The sequence below is a fragment of the Pleurodeles waltl genome, chromosome 11, assembly GCF_031143425.1.
Source record: "Pleurodeles waltl isolate 20211129_DDA chromosome 11, aPleWal1.hap1.20221129, whole genome shotgun sequence".
In the NCBI taxonomy this organism is placed as follows: Eukaryota; Metazoa; Chordata; class Amphibia; order Caudata; family Salamandridae; genus Pleurodeles; species Pleurodeles waltl.
The window spans coordinates 292,317,647-292,339,750 of NC_090450.1; positions in this window are offsets into that span (position 1 = coordinate 292,317,647).

Below are 22,104 nucleotides of genomic sequence, written 5' to 3' on the forward strand. Positions count from 1 at the left end.
AATACATCAATAATAATAAAAGGGCTGACTGGTGAAAGGAATTCGAAAAAGAGAAATGGGACTAGGACATAGCTAAAATCTCAATAACTAAGCATGATGCGACATTGGTCAGGGGAAGTAACAAAAGAAAAAATCTATAGGAAGAACAAAAAAAATTATTTGGGTGATAGTCAGGCATGTGACACAACACCAAGAGTACGGGTGATACACAAAGGCCAAAGTTACACAAATTTTAACTCTACCGTTGGCGACTACAACATATACGGTACTCCTAGCTAATGTTTCAGTTCCTTCTTCAGGAAAAAATGAAAACCTGGTTTTCTTTTAACCCGTTGAATGCGGGCGTCGGCCACTGGCCGACGCCCACACTCCCTCCCTGGTGCGGGTCACGACCAGTGGCCGACACCAGGGAGGGGGTTAAAAATCCTCCGGTGCAATGCACCGGAGGATTTTTTTTTTTTTTTTTTTTTCCACCGTAGGAGACGCGGAAGTGCTTCCGCGTCTCCATCCCAACCCCCTCCCGCCCCCTTATGACGTCAGCGCGCCGCGAGGCGCGCTGACGTCACATTTTTTCCCCACCGGAGAAGGAGAGACGGAGGTAAGCGTTCTTTCCTTCTCCGGTGGGGAAAAAAAGGCCAAAACGGCCTCCCCAGATGCCAGGGAGGCATCGATGGAAAGGGGAGGCTCTCCCCTTTCCATCGATGCCTCCCTGGCACCGTTTCCTGGCCGTGGATCGCAGCGCGGCTGCGATCCACGGCCAGGAAACGCCCCTAGGCTCCAGGGATCTTCTTTGGGGGGGTCGGCCCCCTCGTAAAAGGGCCACCCCCCCCCCGGCAATATTTAAATTATTTACACTGTTTTGGGGGGCGATCGCGCACCCCACCAAAAAAAAAAAAAAAAAAATGGCGGGATCGGCCCTTGGAACACGGGCCGACCCCAGGGAAAAAAAAAAAAAGTAGTTTTGCCTGGGGAGGCCGATCGCCCCCCCAGGGTAAAAAAAAAACCAAAAAAAACAAATTGTTGGTGGTCAGCCCTTAGGGTGACCATCAATGGGGCCATTTTTTTTTTATACATGTGTGCTTTGCCGAGGGCAAGCACACATGTATAAAAAGAAAAAGATTTGTGACATGAGTCTCATATATATGTGTATATATGTATACACATATATATATCTATATAGATATATATATCTATATAGATATATATATATATAACTCTATATAGATATATATATATATATATATATATATATATAGATAGATATATATATTTTTTTCAGGACAAGCATTGCAGCGTCCATGTGCTGCTTTTCTGACTTGTTGGTGTGTATCTGGGCTTCTAACAACGCCCACCTCACGCCCATCACTACCACTCCTTTGATGGCATTGGAAAATGATTTACCTTTGTCCCTCCTTGGGGAGGTTTTGCTACCGCCTTGGCCATCGCCCCTGGTACATGGCTAATTGCACTTTTGCTGTTACGTTTAACTGCGAGCGAACTTCTTTTCCTTTTGTGTAACTCTTCACATGATGCTCATGGTGGCCATGGCGCTGTGAATCGGCTCTCTTATGTGAAGGAGTTTAACTTTAAATTATCAATTTATGTGGCAAGAAAAGTTGGGTTAGGAGTTTATAACGCTAATAGCTCTAACTCGAGCAGATGCGAGACCCATTGCATTGTAAATGCTTGTTATTCTTGTGTGTGTTGTTTTATAATGGTGAACAATTTCACCGCACTCCACGAGGACCGTGATCAAGACTCCTTGGTGAGTTGAAACACGTTGGTGGTTATTGACTGCAATAAAATACACGTTTATTTGTACTTCATGGAGTGCGGTGACATTTTTCGGCATTAGATAATTTCTAGATTGGTCTTCCCTGTCACTGGGCACCGGCAGTGTGGTGTGCCACCCAGCAACCCTTCAACCACTTTGTTTCTAAACATATAAATATATATATATTGTTATATATATATATATATATATATATATATATATATATATATATATATATACACAATATGCATGCATGCATGTCTTTTCTGTAGTGGCAGTTTTGCTGGATAGTACTGAGGGAATTAGAAGAGGAGGTAATGGGAGGCAGAGCACCAAAAATGACTGTTGCACAGGGTGTGTGGTAAGGTGAAGTAATACATTCTTTTTTTGTTTTTTTCAGTGTTTTCAGAGAATCTGCAGAATTGGAGAAGAAGCGAAGGTAAGGTGACGTCATTTCCTGTTGTACACAACAAACATACCAACAAGCAATTTTGTGACTATCTGCCTTCTACGTAGGATAGTAATTTAGAGGGACAGTTTAGCCAGTTGCAGAGATGGCGTCTCGTTGGATGACTGCTGATCAAGCCCTAGCTCGGGTTATGGAGGACAGTTCTGATGTAGGCTCAGAGACTGAGACAGCAGACACTGAGACAGCATCTGAGGGAGAGGACAATGGGGCAGATTCTGGGAGTGATTTTTCAGTCGGCGGAGTTCCATCTGACGACACCTCTTCCAGTGAGTCTGAAGGAGACAATGACGACATCCGTGCTGTCCCTTCGCAAGCACATTCTGGGCAGTGGGACCACATTGGGTTAGCCGAACCCAGAGAGCACGTGCTTGCTGCCGCAAGCACAGAACAAGTGCTCTCTTGGCAGCCCCCCTGTTTGGTTCAGCCCCAAATTCCACCTTTTCCTGGTGACGCTGGATGTAAAGTCGATACAGCTAACTTTTTGCCAGTCGACTACATCTATCTGTTTTTGGATGTTGACTTTCTTCAGAAAGTTGTGCAGCAAACAAATTTGCGTGCAGACCAATTTCTGAGGGAGCGCGGAGGCACTCTAGGGCCCCGTTCTAGGGCACGCCAGTGGACTCCCACTTCGCTGGCGGAGTTGAAGATATTTTTGGGCCTTACCCTCAAAATGGGGTTAGTACAGAAACCCACCTTGCAGTCCTACTGGACGACTCGCACGGTTTGGGTAACTTCCATCTTCGCACCATACATGAGCAGAGATCGTTTTTTGCTACTGCAGCGCATGCTGCATTTCAATGACAATTCTGCTGCATTGCCCCGGGACCATCCAGATCATGACAGGTTGTTCAAAATTCGGCCTGTCGTGGAACATTTGTCTGCCAGGTTTCCAGAGATCTATACTCCTGGAAAGAATATAGCAGTCGATGAGTCCTTGATCCTGTACAAAGGACGGCTGCTTTTCAGACAGTACATTGCGAGCAAAAGAGCTCGCTATGGCGTAAAGCTGTACATGCTGTGTGAGAGCTCTACTGGCTATGTGTACAGCCTGAGAGTGTATACAGGGAAGGATTCTACCCTAAACCCTGTAGGTTGCCCTCCCGCGTTAGGGGTCACAGGTAAGATTGTATGGGAACTTGTCCAGCCACTTCTTCACAAAGGTTATAACCTTTATGTGGACAATTTCTATACAGGAGTAGAGCTGTTCAGTGAGCTCTACAAAGCTGGCACTGTGGCCTGCGGTACAGTTCGTTGTAACCGCAAAGGATTCCCGCGGGAGCTTGTTTGCAAGAAGCTCCAGAAATCACAGAGTACTGCATTGCGTTCTAACGAACTGCTCGCAGTCAAGTTCCTAGATAGACGTGATGTATACGTGCTCACTACAATTCATGATGAGAGCACTTCTCCAATCACGGTTTGGGGTCAGATGGCCGAAGTCCACAAGCCCATCTGTATACTCGATTACAATAAGTACATGGGTGGAGTGGACAAGAACGACAAGGTTGTTCAACCATACAATGCGTGTCGTAAAACTCGCACTTGGTACAAGAAACTGTTTACCCACCTGATTCAGATGGCAACATATAATGCGTATGTTGTTTACCGTCAGACAACAACAGGAAGGCTCATGACTTTCCTTGACTTCCAGTTGTCTGTAATTGAAAGCCTCACTGCTGTTACTGAAGAAGCAGCAGCCTCCACCTCATATGTTCTGGAGGATGTGGCAAGGCTGCAGGAGCGACACTTTGCTGATCGCATACCTAAAACACCCAAAAAGGATCACCCATGTCGTCGCTGTAAAGTGTGCTCTAAGCATGGAAAGCGGCAGGAGAGTCGGTATTATGTCCCCAGTGTCCATCACAACCAGGCCTCTGTATCCCTATTTGCTTTACGTTGTATCATACTAAAGCAAAGTTCTGGGAAATCGACTGAGATTGAGCTGCTGTTGGGTAATCCTTTCAGTGGCAGTGCATGGATACCGAACATCCATGGGCCACTGCTTCGTTAGGCAAGGAGCCACAGAATTTTACTTCATCATGGACTTCCTTTTGGCGTGGTCGGTGTTCTGTTCAATTAACATGCATTTTCTTCCCCCTACTGCATATACTAGTAGACAGAACATATGCCACATTGCCACGGAGTACCCTTTCTTCACCTGCATGTCTTCCTTACTTTCAACGGTAGATATGCTCTCTCAGTTCGAGAAATCACTTTGTAGGGCATACTTGGAAGCCCCCAACTTGCTTCCACCAACTAGTATAGGTTCACTTGGCTATTATACAGGATTAGCCAGGACTCTGATGAGAACAGAGACATGGATGGGTAAGGAAAGCTTATGGTAGGAGTGCCTTCACAGGGTTATTGCACAGGTAGAAGGCAGATAGTAAAGGTAGTACAGATGTACATCATCTACACCTATGGATTCAAACCCATTGGTGCCATCCCAGCACTAAAGGAGAATGACTTGTATAGGTCAGTGTTTGACCTGCTTTTCATGTTCATCCTCCATCAGAACTTATTAGATGTTCAGTTTGCTGTATAAGTGCATTATAGTCACATCACTGCACATAATGTTGGCTGGGACATATGCTACGTTCTCATGGACTCCCCTATGTACCAAACACTACCCTTTTCCATAGCCTATGACCTTCTCTTTACGGAACATCATGAGAAATCCCCAGCATGTCTCCCTTAGTTTCAAAGGTAGATATGCTCACTCAGTTCGAGGAATCGCTTTGTACGGCATACTCGGACAACCCCAACTTGCATCCACAAACTGGAAGGAGTTGGATTTAGCACAGAGATTGCGCTAAAGGCGCATGAAAAACATGTCTTCCTGAGCCTCAGGTGGCTGTCACAGGAGTCATTAGTAAAGGTTTGTTACGCATGCATTTGGTAATGTTAAGGAAGAAGGAGGCAGGTAGCCTATGACCTTCTCTTTAGGTAACAGCATGAGAAATCCCCAGCATGTCTCCCTTAGTTTCAAAGGTAGATATGCTCACTCAGTTCGAGGAATCGCTTTGTACGGCATACTCGGACACCCCCAACTTGCATCCACAAACTGGAAGGAGTTGGATTTAGCACAGAGAGTGCACTAAAGGCGCATGAAAAACATGTCTTCCTGAGCCTCAGGTGGCTGTCACAGGAGTCATTAGTAAAGGTTTGTTACGCATGCATTTGGTAATGTTAAGGAAGAAGGAGGCAGTTACTTGACAGGTGGTAAAATGTAGTCAAACTTATTCCGTTCTGTGGCGTGTGAATGTGATGGGCCCTTGTCTGGCAGCGGTAAGTTAATGTGAGTGGAGTGATTGATTGGATTGGGCCCGTGGCTGGCGATATGAAAGGGTTGTTTGTTGTGCGTGAATGGCGTGTGAATGGACCATAAAGAGGTTGGTGCCTGGACGCGGCTTTATGGCCCACCTTCAGAAGGCTTGGTTTTAACATTCAGATACTTTGATAAGTAATCATGCTTTAAAACCATAATTTCTGGAGGTGCTAAAACCAACCAGTGTGAGTGGTGGGTTAACTTTAACAAACTAGTACCAGGGGAGACCAAGGGTGCAGGACTTGCATGGCTCTCACCAGTTTTCCTTCACCCAGAATCCCCTTGAAATTACATTATGTGCTTAAAAAACACATTTTCCTTGCATTCCAATGAGCAGAAGTCCAGGGATCTGCAGGGATCCTCAAAATTCCTACCACCCAGTGTTTCCCCACTTGTCCTGATAAAAACACAACCCTGCTTGTGTGCCTGCGCCTAGTGCCTGCTTCAGGAATGAATCACTCCAGGGTTAACAGTAGACCTCAAGCAAGGACTACCATTGACCCTTGTGTGATCCATTCCTGTCGCGGGCGCTAGGCCTACCCACACAAGTGAGGTATCATTTTTATCGGGAGACTTGGGGGGACGCTGGGTGGAAGGAAATTTGGGGCTCCTCTCAGATTCCAGAACTTTCTGTCATCGAAATGTGAGGAAAACTTGTTTTTTTAGCCACTTTTTGAGGTTTGCAAAGGATTCTGGGTAACAGAACCTGGTCCTAGCCCCGCGAGTCACCCCATCTTGGATTCCCCTAGGTCTCTAGTTTTCAAAAATGTACAGGTTTGGTAGGTTTCCCTAGGTGCCGCCTGAGCTAGAGGCCAAAATCTACAGGTAGGCACTTTGCAAAAAACAGCTCTGTTTTCTGTGATGTGTCCACGTTGTGTTTTGGGGCATTTCCTGTCGCGGGCGCTAGGCCTACCCACACAAGTGAGGTATCATTTTTATCGGGAGACTTGGGGGGACGCTGGGTGGAAGGAAATTTGAGGCTCCTCTCAGATTCCAGAACTTTCTGTCACCGAAATGTGAGGAAAACTTGTTTTTTTAGCCACTTTTTGAGGTTTGCAAAGGATTCTGGGTAACAGAACCTGGTCAGAGCCCCGCGAGTCACCCCATCTTTGATTCCCCTAGGTCTCTAGTTTTCAAAAATGTACAGGTTTGGTAGGTTTCCCTAGGTGCCGGCTGAGCTAGAGGCCAAAATCTACAGGTAGGCACTTTGCAAAAAACAGCTCTGTTTTCTGTGATGTGTCCACGTTGTGTTTTGGGGCATTTCCTGTCACGGGCGCTAGGCCTACCCACACAAGTGAGGTATCATTTTTATCGGGAGACTTGGGGGGACGCTGGGTGGAAGGAAATTTGAGGCTCCTCTCAGATTCCAGAACTTTCTGTCATCGAAATGTGAGGAAAACTTGTTTTTTTAGCCACTTTTTGAGGTTTGCAAAGGATTCTGGGTAACAGAACCTGGTCAGAGCCCCACGAGTCACCCCATCTTGGATTCCCCTAGGTCTCTCGTTTTCAAAAATGTACAGGTTTGGTAGGTTTCCATAGGTGCCGGCTGAGCTAGAGGCCAAAATCTACAGGTAGGCACTTTGCAAAAAACAGCTCTGTTTTCTGTGATGTGTCCACGTTGTGTTTTGGGGCATTTCCTGTCGCGGGCGCTAGGCCTACCCACACAAGTGAGGTATCATTTTTATCGGGAGACTTGGGGGGACGCTGGGTGGAAGGAAATTTGAGGCTCCTCTCAGATTCCAGAACTTTCTGTCACCGAAATGTGAGGAAAACTTGTTTTTTTAGCCACTTTTTGAGGTTTGCAAAGGATTCTGGGTAACAGAACCTGGTCAGAGCCCCGCGAGTCACCCCATCTTGGATTCCCCTAGGTCTCTAGTTTTCAAAAATGTACAGGTTTGGTAGGTTTCCCTATGTGCCGGCTGAGCTAGAGGCCATAATCTACAGGTAGGCACTTTGCAAAAAACAGCTCTGTTTTCTGTGATGTGTCCACGTTGTGTTTTGGGGCATTTCATGTCGCGGGCGCTAGGCCTACCCACACAAGTGAGGTATCATTTTTATCGGGAGACTTGGGGGGACGCTGGGTGGAAGGAAATTTGAGGCTCCTCTCAGATTCCAGAACTTTCTGTCACCGAAATGTGAGGAAAACTTGTTTTTTTAGCCACTTTTTGAGGTTTGCAAAGGATTCTGGGTAACAGAACCTGGTCAGAGCCCCGCGAGTCACCCCATCTTGGATTCCCCTAGGTCTCTAGTTTTCAAAAATGTACAGGTTTGGTAGGTTTCCCTAGGTGCCGGCTGAGCTAGAGGCCAAAATCTACAGGTAGGCACTTTGCAAAAAACAGCTCTGTTTTCTGTGATGTGTCCACGTTGTGTTTTGGGGCATTTCCTGTCGCGGGCGCTAGGCCTACCCACACAAGTGAGGTATCATTTTTATCGGGAGACTTGGGGGGACGCTGGGTGGAAGGAAATTTGAGGCTCCTCTCAGATTCCAGAACTTTCTGTCATCGAAATGTGAGGAGATTTTGTTTTTTTAGCCACTTTTTGAGGTTTGCAAAGAATTCTGGGTAACAGAACCTGGTCAGAGCCCCGCGAGTCACCCCATCTTGGATTCCCCTAGGTCTCTAGTTTTCAAAAATGTACAGGTTTGGTAGGTTTCCCTAGGTGCCGGCTGAGCTAGAGGCCAAAATCTACATGTAGGCACTTTGCAAAAAACAGCTCTATTTTCTGTGATGTGTCCACGTTGTGTTTTGGGGCATTTCCTGTCGCGGGCGCTAGGCCTACCCACACAAGTGAGGTATCATTTTTATCGGGAGACTTGGGGGGACGCTGGGTGGAAGGAAATTTGAGGCTCCTCTCAGATTCCAGAACTTTCTGTCACCGAAATGTGAGGAAAACTTGTTTTTTTAGCCACTTTTTGAGGTTTGCAAAGGATTCTGGGTAACAGAACCTGGTCAGAGCCCCGCGAGTCACCCCATCTTGGATTCCCCTAGGTCTCTAGTTTTCAAAAATGTACAGGTTTGGTAGGTTTCCCTAGGTGCCGGCTGAGCTAGAGGCCAAAATCTACAGGTAGGCACTTTGCAAAAAACAGCTCTGTTTTCTGTGATGTGTCCACGTTGTGTTTTGGGGCATTTCCTGTCGCGGGCGCTAGGCCTACCCACACAAGTGAGGTATCATTTTTATCGGGAGACTTGGGGGGACGCTGGGTGGAAGGAAATTTGAGGCTCCTCTCAGATTCCAGAACTTTCTGTCACCGAAATGTGAGGAAAACTTGTTTTTTTAGCCACTTTTTGAGGTTTGCAAAGGATTCTGGGTAACAGAACCTGGTCAGAGCCCCGCGAGTCACCCCATCTTGGATTCCCCTAGGTCTCTAGTTTTCAAAAATGTACAGGTTTGGTAGGTTTCCCTAGGTGCCGGCTGAGCTAGAGGCCAAAATCTACAGGTAGGCACTTTGCAAAAAACAGCTCTGTTTTCTGTGATGTGTCCACGTTGTGTTTTGGGGCATTTCCTGTCGCGGGCGCTAGGCCTACCCACACAAGTGAGGTATCATTTTTATCGGGAGACTTGGGGGGATGCTGGGTGGAAGGAAATTTGAGGCTCCTCTCAGATTCCAGAACTTTCTGTCATCGAAATGTGAGGAAAACTTGTTTTTTTAGCCACTTTTTGAGGTTTGCAAAGGATTCTGGGTAACAGAACCTGGTCAGAGCCCCGCAAGTCACCCCATCTTGGATTCCCCTAGGTCTCTAGTTTTCAAAAATGTACAGGTTTGGTAGGTTTCCCTAGGTGCCGGCTGAGCTAGAGGCCAAAATCTACATGTAGGCACTTTGCAAAAAACAGCTCTGTTTTCTGTGATGTGTCCACGTTGTGTTTTGGGGCATTTCCTGTCGCGGGCGCTAGGCCTACCCACACAAGTGAGGTATCATTTTTATCGGGAGACTTGGGGGGACGCTGGGTGAAAGGAAATTTGAGGCTCCTCTCAGATTCCAGAACTTTCTGTCACCGAAATGTTAGGAAAACTTGTTTTTTTAGCCACTTTTTGAGGTTTGCAAAGGATTCTGGGTAACAGAACCTGGTCAGAGCCCCGCGAGTCACCCCATCTTGGATTCCCCTAGGTCTCTAGTTTTCAAAAATGTACAGGTTTGGTAGGTTTCCCTAGGTGCCGGCTGAGCTAGAGGCCAAAATCTACAGGTAGGCACTTTGCAAAAAACAGCTCTGTTTTCTGTGATGTGTCCACGTTGTGTTTTGGGGCATTTCCTGTCGCGGGCGCTAGGCCTACCCACACAAGTGAGGTATCATTTTTATCGGGAGACTTGGGGGGACGCTGGGTGGAAGGAAATTTGAGGCTCCTCTCAGATTCCAGAACTTTCTGTCACCGAAATGTGAGGAAAACTTGTTTTTTTAGCCACTTTTTGAGGTTTGCAAAGGATTCTGGGTAACAGAACCTGGTCAGAGCCCCGCGAGTCACCCCATCTTGGATTCCCCTAGGTCTCTAGTTTTCAAAAATGTACAGGTTTGGTAGGTTTCCCTAGGTGCCGGCTGAGCTAGAGGCCAAAATCTACAGGTAGGCACTTTGCAAAAAACAGCTCTGTTTTCTGTGATGTGTCCACGTTGTGTTTTGGGGCATTTCCTGTCGCGGGCGCTAGGCCTACCCACACAAGTGAGGTATCATTTTTATCGGGAGACTTGGGGGGACGCTGGGTGGAAGGAAATTTGAGGCTCCTCTCAGATTCCAGAACTTTCTGTCACCGAAATGTGAGGAAAACTTGTTTTTTTAGCCACTTTTTGAGGTTTGCAAAGGATTCTGGGTAACAGAACCTGGTCAGAGCCCCGCGAGTCACCCCATCTTAAATTCCCCTAGGTCTCTAGTTTTCAAAAATGTACAGGTTTGGTAGGTTTCCCTAGGTGCCGGCTGACCTAGAGGCCAAAATCTACAGGTAGGCACTTTGCAAAAAACAGCTCTGTTTTCTGTGATGTGTCCACGTTGTGTTTTGGGGCATTTCCTGTCGCGGGCGCTAGGCCTACCCACACAAGTGTGGTATCATTTTTATCGGGAGACTTGGGGGGACGCTGGGTGGAAGGAAATTTGAGGCTCCTCTCAGATTCCAGAACTTTCTGTCACCGAAATGTGAGGAAAACTTGTTTTTTTAGCCACTTTTTGAGGTTTGCAAAGGATTCTGGGTAACAGAACCTGGTCAGAGCCCCGCGAGTCACCCCATCTTGGATTCCCCTAGGTCTCTAGTTTTCAAAAATGTACAGGTTTGGTAGGTTTCCCTAGGTGCCGGCTGAGCTAGAGGCCAAAATCTACAGGTAGGCACTTTGCAAAGAACAGCTCTGTTTTCTGTGATGTGTCCACGTTGTGTTTTGGGGCATTTCCTGTCGCGGGCGCTAGGCCTACCCACACAAGTGAGGTATCATTTTTATCGGGAGACTTGGGGGGACGCTGGGTGGAAGGAAATTTGAGGCTCCTTTCAGATTCCAGAACTTTCTGTCATCGAAATGTGAGGAAAACTTGTTTTTTTAGCCACTTTTTGAGGTTTGCAAAGGATTCTGGGTAACAGAACCTGGTCAGAGCCCCGCGAGTCACCCCATCTTGGATTCCCCTAGGTCTCTAGTTTTCAAAAATGTACAGGTTTGGTAGGTTTCCCTAGGTGCCGGCTGAGCTAGAGGCCAAAATCTACAGGTAGGCACTTTGCAAAAAACAGCTCTGTTTTCTGTGATGTGTCCACGTTGTGTTTTGGGGCATTTCCTGTCGCGGGCGCTAGGCCTACCCACACAAGTGAGGTATCATTTTTATCAGGAGACTTGGGGGGACGCTGGGTGGAAGGAAATTTGAGGCTCCTCTCAGATTCCAGAACTTTCTGTCACCGAAATGTGAGGAAAACTTGTTTTTTTAGCCACTTTTTGAGGTTTGCAAAGGATTCTGGGTAACAGAACCTGGTCAGAGCCCCGCGAGTCACCCCATCTTGGATTCCCCTAGGTCTCTAGTTTTCAAAAATGTACAGGTTTGGTAGGTTTCCCTAGGTGCCGGCTGAGCTAGAGGCCAAAATCTACAGGTAGGCACTTTGCAAAAAACAGCTCTTTTTCTGTGATGTGTCCACGTTGTGTTTTGGGGCATTTCCTGTCGCGGGCGCTAGGCCTACCCACACAAGTGAGGTATCATTTTTATCGGGAGACTTGGGGGGACGCTGGGTGGAAGGAAATTTGAGGCTCCTCTCAGATTCCAGAACTTTCTGTCACCGAAATGTGAGGAAAACTTGTTTTTTTAGCCACTTTTTGAGGTTTGCAAAGGATTCTGGGTAACAGAACCTGGTCAGAGCCCCGCGAGTCACCCCATCTTGGATTCCCCTAAGTCTCTAGTTTTCAAAAATGTACAGGTTTGGTAGGTTTCCCTATGTGCCGGCTGAGCTAGAGGCCATAATCTACAGGTAGGCACTTTGCAAAAAACAGCTCTGTTTTCTGTGATGTGTCCACGTTGTGTTTTGGGGCATTTCCTGTCGCGGGCGCTAGGCCTACCCACACAAGTGAGGTATCATTTTTATCGGGAGACTTGGGGGGACGCTGGGTAGAAGGAAATTTGAGGCTCCTCTCAGATTCCAGAACTTTCTGTCACCGAAATGTGAGGAAAACTTGTTTTTTTAGCCACTTTTTGAGGTTTGCAAAGGATTCTGGGTAACAGAACCTGGTCAGAGCCCCGCGAGTCACCCCATCTTGGATTCCCCTAGGTCTCTAGTTTTCAAAAATGTACAGGTTTGGTAGGTTTCCCTAGGTGCCGGCTGAGCTAGAGGCCAAAATCTACAGGAAGGCACTTTGCAAAAAACATCTCTGTTTTCTGTGATGTGTCCACGTTGTGTTTTGGGACATTTCCTGTCGCGGGCGCTAGGCCTACCCACACAAGTGAGGTATCATTTTTATCGGGAGACTTGGGGGGACGCTGGGTGGAAGGAAATTTGAGGCTCCTCTCAGATTCCAGAACTTTCTGTCACCGAAATGTTAGGAAAACTTGTTTTTTTAGCCACTTTTTGAGGTTTGCAAAGGATTCTGGGTAACAGAACCTGGTCAGAGCCCCGCGAGTCACCCCATCTTGGATTCCCCTAGGTCTCTAGTTTTCAAAAATGTACAGGTTTGGTAGGTTTCCCTATGTGCCGGCTGAGCTAGAGGCCAAAATCTACATGTAGGCACTTTGCAAAAAACAGCTCTGTTTTCTGTGATGTGTCCACGTTGTGTTTTGGGGCATTTCCTGTCGCGGGCGCTAGGCCTACCCACACAAGTGAGGTATCATTTTTATCAGGAGACTTGGGGGGACGCTGGGTGGAAGGAAATTTGAGGCTCCTCTCAGATTCCAGAACTTTCTGTCACCGAAATGTGAGGAAAACATGTTTTTTTAGCCACTTTTTGAGGTTTGCAAAGGATTCTGGGTAACAGAACCTGGTCAGAGCCCCGCGAGTCACCCCATCTTGGATTCCCCTAGGTCTCTAGTTTTCAAAAATGTACAGGTTTGGTAGGTTTCCCTATGTGCCGGCTGAGCTAGAGGCCATAATCTACAGGTAGGCACTTTGCAAAAAACAGCTCTGTATTTTGTCAAAAAATGGGATGTGTCCACGTTGTGTTTTGGGGCATTTCCTGTCGCGGGCGCTAGGCCTACCCACACAAGTGAGGTATCATTTTTATCGGGAGACGTGGGGGAACATAGAATAGCAAAACAAGTGTTATTGCCCCTTATCTTTCTCTACATTTTTTCCTTCCAAATATAAGAGAGTGTGTAAAAAAGACGTCTATTTGAGAAATGCCCTTCAATTCACATGCTAGTATGGGCACCTCGGAATTCAGAGATGTGCAAATAACCACTGCTCCTCAAAACCTTATCTTGATCCCATTTTGGAAATGCAAAGGTTTTCTTGATACCTCTTTTTCACTCTTGATATTTCAGCAAATGAATTGCTGTATGCCCAGTATAGAATGAAAACAAACTGCAGGGTGCACCTCATTTATTGGCTCTGGGTACCTAGGGTTCTTGATGAACCTATAAGCCCTTTATATCCGCGCAACCAGAAGAGTCCAGCAGACAAAACGGTATATTGCTTTCAGAAATCTGACATCGCAGGAAAAAGTTACAGAGTAAAACATAAAGAAAAATGGCTGTTGTTTTCAGCTCAATTTCAATATTTTTTTATTTCAGCTATTATTTTCTGTAGGAAAACCTTGTTTGATCTACACAAATGACCCCTTGCTGAATTCAGAATTGTGTCTAGTTTTCAGAAATGTTTAGCTTTCCGGGATCGAGCATTGGTTTCACACCCATTCCTGTCACTAACTGGAAGGAGGTTGAAAGCACCAAAAATAGTAAAAATGGGGTATGTCCCAGTAAAATGCCAAATTTGTGTTGGAAAATGTGGTTTTCCGATTCAAGTCTGCCCGTTCCTGAAAGGTGGGAAGATAGTGATTTCAGCACCAGAAACCCTTTGTTGATGGCATTTTCAGGGAAAAAACCACAAGCCTTCTTCGGCTGCCCTTTTTTCCTATTTTTTGGGAAAAAACGAAAATTTCACTGTATTTTGGCTATTTTCTTGGTCTCCTCCAGGGGAAACCACAAACTCTGGGTACCATTAGAATCCCTAGGATGTTGAAAAAAAAGGACGCAAATTTGGCGTGGTTAGCTTATGTGGACAAAAAGTTATGAAGCCCTAAGCGCGAACTACCCCAAATAGCCAAAAAAGGGCTCAGCACTGGGGGGGAAAAGGCCCAGCAGCTAAGAGGTTAAGGAATGAAAGCCATATGCTACTTAGGAAACACAACATCATTAACTAATGTAATATAGAAATTAGGCCACCTTGAGTCACAGATCTATAATTTCATCCTTAGGTCCAATCAAGGATACATAAATGTAGGGCTGCCTGTTCCTTTAAGGGAAGGGGCAGTAACGTGACTAACTGCAGGGTACACACTTTGATCCTGTATATCTCTTTTTATTTTCCTTCAATACCATTATAGCCAAATAGACATTCACTGGTGAAGTGTTGTCTTTTATGTTCACAGCATGAAATATCATTATCTGTGGAATTTAGTAACCAGAAGAAGTTCAACCAACTGTTGTGTAGCGATGGGCATCGTCATGACCATCCCCTCACAACACAGGGGAGCTTGTAATAGTATCAAAAGCAGCAACAAACATGCAAAAAACAAATAAAAAATAATAAAAACGCACAAAACGTCAAGCCATCAGATATACTTGCTGTGTATCAAGCACAAAAAGCATAGACAAAACAATAGCATGTGTGAATAAGCGGTGACACACAACACCATGTCATGTACTTTATGCACTGTAAACCTGCAGCCCAAAACCCAATATTTGGGCCTGTTTAATTTGTCAGGTTTAAAATCTTTACCCTCCTTTTGACAGTAGATCACCAGGCAATGGAAATCTGCTGTCAAATATAACTTTACTGTTTCTCTTCTAACATACAGGACCAGCAAGAACAATTCATGATAGGACCAAATACATGAAAATAAATTTCCATTACTTAACTGTTACCCTCTTGTCAGTTACTTCGCAACATCAAGCCACCTTAGTTTTACCTTTCTAAAAGTAAAAATTGTTACACTGACACTCCATATTAATTTGGCACCTACAATTTCCACTGTGAAAAATAAGTCTTAATTAGCAAATCGTTCTCATTAAGGCATGTAGCCTTCAAAATTTGAGAAAAGGGCTGCATCTTATTTTCTGTCTAAGACTTAATGCAACACTTCGTTTTCTGTCAAATAAAAGCAACTAGCAGGCATCATTTTATTTTTTAGAGCGGAGATACAAATGTATCAGTTCTGCGGAGCATTTAACATGATGTTGGGGCTTTCGAAAAAACCCCTTTTTTTTATATCTTCCCTTTGGAATTAAGTTCTTTAATTGTATTGATGTTCTTCTGGAGAAACCAGAAATCCCACTTTTAGAGGCCTGTAGGGTCATTCTGCATTTTACAGAGACAAGGCCCTAATTTAAAAGGTCACAAGTGTCAACACAACAGCCTCCTCCATTGTTTATGGGAAAACTAAAGATAGCATCTCAGCAACATGACTTGAGCCAGCCTCTGTAGCTCTCCTAGCTTCTGCCACTCTGAATCTGTAAAAGACATAAGGCCTTTCTATTTTCCTTCTAACCTGCAATAATTCACTCTATTTAAAAAAAATATTTTTTCCTTTTTAGGCGCTAAAAAAAACTATCTCTATTTCCAGATTATTAAACTACATTTACTGTGAATAATTCACAAACCTTAATAACACACATACCAGTTGTTAGAATAAATGCTTGTTGCAATCCCATGCAATGGTACATATTTCATCAACCTCGAATGAATGAACGTCTCAGTAGGCCCAGCTGAAGTTAGAACCTTCAACCTTGATATTAAAACAAGCCTTTGTACTGGCACATTGACTCATTGCATCATAAGAAGGCACAACCTGCAAATATATATCAAACCTAAATGTATGCATTTACTGAAGCCTGAGACACTTTAAAAAGTACTCTGAATGAAAGAAAATGCAGTTTAAACAGTGCTTTTGCCCAAAATCGACTTTGATATTTTAGGCATTAAAAAATCAATATCCTACAATTTTCTTGCATAATATGCATTACCAGAATGTCTATTACACAATCCATGAGTCAGCCATTGAAAATATTAATTTATACTTTATAGAAATTAGCTTGTTTGCTCCTGCGCCAAGGGAAAATTGCACATACAAATGTCATTTTAGTGGTGCAACATAACTTGAATTAAATTTTAATGTTAGGAGGTCATAGTATAGGTATTAAGCTTTATAAATATTAAAAAACGATTTTGAAAGGCACTTATTTTTTTAAATAATTTTTCCATAATTAATAATTTTCTTTAAAAAAAAATAAAAACCCAATTATTCTTTTTTTTGTGATAATTACACATATAAAAGCAAGCTGCATCCCTTGCCTATTATTTGGGATACATTAACTCACAAGCCTAAGCCCATAAGCCTAACTTGAAATGCGTCACATTTTTGCGCCACTTTCATTTAAAAGGAAGGTTATGCAAAATTCCACCCATGTTTAACTGGGAAAGTGCTGGCTGAATTGAAAATAGATAATTTCGTTTTTTTTTGGGGGGGGCCCTATTTATATCTATTGAATGTGTTTTCTAATTTATTAAGCATTTAACTGCAGTTTTGTATATGTGCACAATTGATCATTCTATAAATTAAAGAGCAACATATAGCTATGTTAGCACATCACATGGTTCATTTCTGGATTTTTTCTAAGTTTCTACTTAATATTAATTAACCAACATTTTACTTAACAAACTGTAAACATCAAGAAGACCCACAAACACACATTGAGCTCATTTCAGATATAAACAGAAAACACTCAGTACACATAATACAGCGCGCTTTAGCCATTTTTCATAAATAGCGCCGTCGCAATTTACTTACAGAACCGTTTGCAGATCCTAGTTGTAAGTCATATTTACAAGAAAGAAAAAAAAAACTTTTCTCAATTATTTCCAAGAATAGCGGACCCATACTTTATTAAACGTGATGGGGCCCACTCCGTGCTTCACATATAGTTCATAGGTTGGAGTTCCAATCGGAGGAACCGGACATGAGTCCTCCAACCGGGAGTCCCTTTTACAACCAAGACAAAACAAATTTCCAAGTCTGCTAAGACCAGGCATCTTCGCTCACTAGTCTAGCTTCAAACTTCAAAGGATTATCGTTTACGATAGTCTCGTGAATACACGAGTCCTTCGGCTTTGGTACTTGCAAGTTCCAAATCAAAGTGATCCCAAAGGGATACCAAACCAAATGTCCAACTAAGGACCAAACCAAGTGTCCAACTAAGGACCAAACCAAGTGTCCAACTAAGGACCAAACCAAGTGTCCAACTAAGGACTGGGAGACGCTCCACTTATACTTAACTGAAAATATCAATGACGTCACCAGAAGACTCGTCTTATCGTTTTGCTCTACCAAAAATCAAGGGTCCAAATCAGGGCGATAGCCAGGGCAGCAGTCCTTCATAGCCGTCGGGAAGCGGGGAACCTCGCAACAAAGACTTTCGGACCACGTCGACATGCAGGGGTCGATGAAGTGGCGGCCTTCCTCCAGAATTTTCACACGAAGCTCCTCAGGCTTGGACCGGTACCGCTGGTATCGCCCCACGTTGGGCGCCAACTGAGGTACTGGGTTTTTCAGAACCGGTACTGATCCGATAACCCAGCGGTGCCAGGGTACACCCAAAGACCTCGGGTACTTTCCTGATTGAGACTACAGAAACTCAGAGTCTTCTAGGTGAAGTCAAAGATCGAATTTATTGGCTGCAACCAATTGACAAGTGTCCTAGAAGTACAACAGCACGATTTGTATGTTCTCAGGAGACTGTGTTTCAATGCAAAGTCAGGTTTCCTTATATACAGTTTTTTAAGCTTCAGGCAAACATTCTTGACATTTTGGTTGGTCATTCACATGTTTTTACTACAAAGGAAAAAACAGTGTCATGATGAAACCTTATATTTCATGTCATCCAACCCATAATAAATTACCCGGCAAGGCCTAGTATTTTACATCAGATAAGTGTGGACCCCCAATAAAAACGGGCACCTCCCCCTCGTAAAGTAAGAAGAAGAAAAGAGCAGGTGCAGGTGTGAGCAAGATTAGGCAGGGTGTGTGAGCGATAATAAGGGTTTTATGGCATGGTGTGCCTTGATGCTATCTGATTCGGCCACTGGGAGAGGGACTGACCAAACAGGTTTGGCCTGAGGCAATGGTTCCAGCTTGCCCAGGCCAGAGAGAAGTCAATCAAGGTGTACGTGTCCTTGGAATCAAATCTGACTGTATTATAAGCCTATGTGAGGGCAACTTTTAAAAATGGCTGCTGTGTATAAAATGGGAGCCACGAGTGCAGGACGAAAATGGCGATTTCGAGGTGAAAACGCTGCTGGAATTGAGCGAAAATGCTCATGCTTAGTGTACTAGTCATTATCGGTCTTTTGATACTAAAATCGTACTGCTGTGGCAAAGTAAATTACATGGGTCCAGAATTTTTAGAACCACACAACCATGATCCCTAGTGTTCCAGTTTCGATTGGGTAAGATAGGGCAAGATACAAGAAAAGTGGTGCTACATGTAATGTGCACCTACATGTAGCGCCAATTGTCTTGTGGCCTCTTGCGCCCCGTACTGCCAGCATGTGTGCACCGTATTTAAAATACGGTGCACCATTGCGCCGGGTACGGGGCAATAGCATTTGAATTTCGAACGCTATTGATGTACTGTTCAGGGTTAGTGTCAAAATGTTGGTGCTAACCCTGAACAGTACATAGGGGCCCATTGAAAACAATGGCATGCCCCCTTTTATCGCCTACTCTGAGCAGGCATTAAAAATGCTGAAAAAAATGATCTTAGATTTCTTTGTGCCATTTTTGCACCCCCCTATTGGGTGAACGCCCCCCTTGCATACATTATGTCTGATGCATGCATAATGTGGCGCAAGGGATTACAAAGTGGCGCACAGCATGCATTGCGCCACTTTTTAAAAATGGCACACAATTTTGGGCCATCTAATGCCACATTAACGTAAAGAAAATAACGCTAACGTGTCGTTAGATGGTACTAGGCCCCCTTAAATCTGGGCCATAGTGTCAAAAGCACCAAATCAACAATCATTCATCGCTTTGTCATGCTTAGACAGCCTTAAAATCATGTGGGATGATACCAAGTTGGCACATAAATATCCTGAAACAACAAATAGAGCAATTCCACATGCAGGAGAAGCCATTGTTGACTAAATCCTAACTGCATTACATCTTCTCAAAACTGAATACTTTTAATTTAGAACTGTCACTAGATTAGAGAATAACTGTTATCAGCAAGCGAGGGCTCTGTTGTGTGTCTACATAGAGTCCCATTTTGGCTTGAAGCTAATGAAGGTTATGATTCTTGTCTACTATTTGATGCATAAATTGAGACACACATAATTACCTGTCATTTCGATGATAAAAATAAGTATAACAATGTAGCCCATCAATTGAATGAAAGCTAATCCTGCTGTGGTCTGCCGCGATGGGATTAACATCTTTTCATCTCATAGTTCCATGTGACACCACTCATTCCGTCTTGTAACCACAGTGTGCATTGCTATTGAATGCATGATAATAGTACTGCAGCCCATTTTCAAAATGAAAACTCTTAGAATATCCCTTTAATCAAAATGGATTAAACTGATATTCTAAGGGTTTTCATTCTGAGATTTCTCGTAAAAGTTTCTGACTACATAAAGTTATCTTGCACTTCTGACATTTTGTGAGGGCTCCAGACAAGCTTGTACCTTGCACTTCCCACTTGCCCTCTATTCCTTGGTGATCCTGATCACATATTTGGGACTCCTTTAAAGAGTTCCTTTAGTAAGATAACATTTTACCTACCTATGTACATGGGGCTCACCAATGCCTTGTTTTATATAGCACTTTATGATGCACGTCTGTAGTTTCTATAGCATTGTAAAACCAACAAGAAATTATGATAACACATCCATGACTGTGTCGCTTATGCAAATTTGCATCTTCTGGACTAATTTTTTGAGTAGCTGACACTATTATCTATCACTTTCATCATTCTATTTCGGGACCTGACCCAACTTTCCTTGTTGTTACTTTAATTTATTATTTTAGTTCATATGCATGGGGCTCTTTGTTATTTTTATTCACCTTTTGTTTTTGTTGCTTTGTGTTTCTCCTCATTTGATTCCATTTGGTTTCCTTCCCAAGTAGTTACCTAGCATGAGGGAGCTTGTGTCTGAGGTAGGAATTGTTGGGCTCTTGTCTGATTTTAGTGCTCTGCATATTTTTATTTTATTTCTATTGATCGCGAAATCATGCCTAGCCTCGTGGGCAATGACTGGCCCCTCTCCTTGCCTACATGTACACTGTCTCTTGAAGACTGCTGTGTTTGTGGCCACTTGGGACACTTTGGGCCTCATTTAAGAGGCCCTACCAGCACACTATGCCAACAGAGTGCCATTTGTTTGATGCTCTGGTGGCGCAGTGTGGCAGCCAATATTTACACAAAGACATCTTGTGTGGATTTTAATGGCCTTTAAATATGGGCCCCTTTCACGCATAAGATTGATTGAAGGGGGCGTTCCATTGGTGTTGCTGAACCCATGAAACGCTAAGGAATCTGACGCATTCCCAGACTTACAAGTCTAGAAATGCGTCAGATTCCTACTCCATCTCAGAGGTGGCATAGAAGTGATGCAACGTGGGGAAATATCTTTTTTGCTCCCCGTTTATTCCTCTTTCTATGTGTGCAGCACACATAGAAAGAGGAAAACACCTCTCTTTATTATTTTTGTTCAGGAAGGTGTTCCTTCCTGCAGAAATCAATCACCTCCACAACTCAGGCATCCTTGCACCATGGTGCAAGGGTGCCTTCTTTGGTGCTAGGCAACAATTTGTGGGCCAGGGCAGGGAGAGAGAAATGCACTGCATCGTGTAGCTATGGTGCATTTCTTTCCTTTCCCCGTGGCACAGGGTGGCACAGCAAGACACTAGCTGCACCATCCTGCACCACATGGCTTATAAATAAGCCCCTTTGTGTCATTGGCACACTAAAGACTTGCGGCCCTGCCCATAGTTATTAGCTGATCTCTCCCACCATGCAAAGTATGTCCAACCAATCTATCAACTAGCCTTGTCATTCATCTCCATCTCCATCACTGTATTCATGCCGTTTACTAATACTAATACCTCCATCCACTCAACTATTACTCTTCAATGTACCTTTCTGAATTCTCATTCAGTACCTAACCATAGCCTCAAGTGCATTACGATTCAGACGTTGATGCTGCTTTTATTACTTAAAACCTTTTCTAATGAGGCCCTCGACCTGGACATTAGTTCTGCCATCAAACAATATTGTACTATTACTCTCATTGACCACATTGTTAATGCAGGAGATGGGACAGCTTTCAAATTCAAATCTCAGAATGAAGGCGCCATTGTTTGTGCTCAGCACTTCACTGCCACTGAACTAATTGTGATTACCTCAGTATTTTCTTTGGGTGTTTTTTGAAATGTCTATTTGTCTATCAGCATCTTTTTGCTTGACTGCATATTTTTCTTGAATTCCATTGCAACATTAAAAACGCATACCAAAGAATGTGAAAGACTTTGGCATAATCATTTTATTTAACACCATACACAAGGACACTTACCATAAGGCCTGAAAAGGTACAAAAAGATTGTCCAAGAACCTTAAATCTAATTGTTATGATCAAAATTTTAACTAATCATAATACTTTACAACAAATGTTTAGTACTGTTTAGTCTCATTCTAAACTCAGTCTTGTGAGTGCTGACACTCAACAACCGTCCAAATGTTTACGTGATAATCTCTCAGGTTACTTTTTCAACAAAAACACTTGTACTCTGACAACTGGGGAAGGGTTGAAGTAGGCGGCATAGGAAGAATGACTGCTAAAATCCACATAGACAGACGTGTCAAGCAAGGCTGTGTGCTAGCTC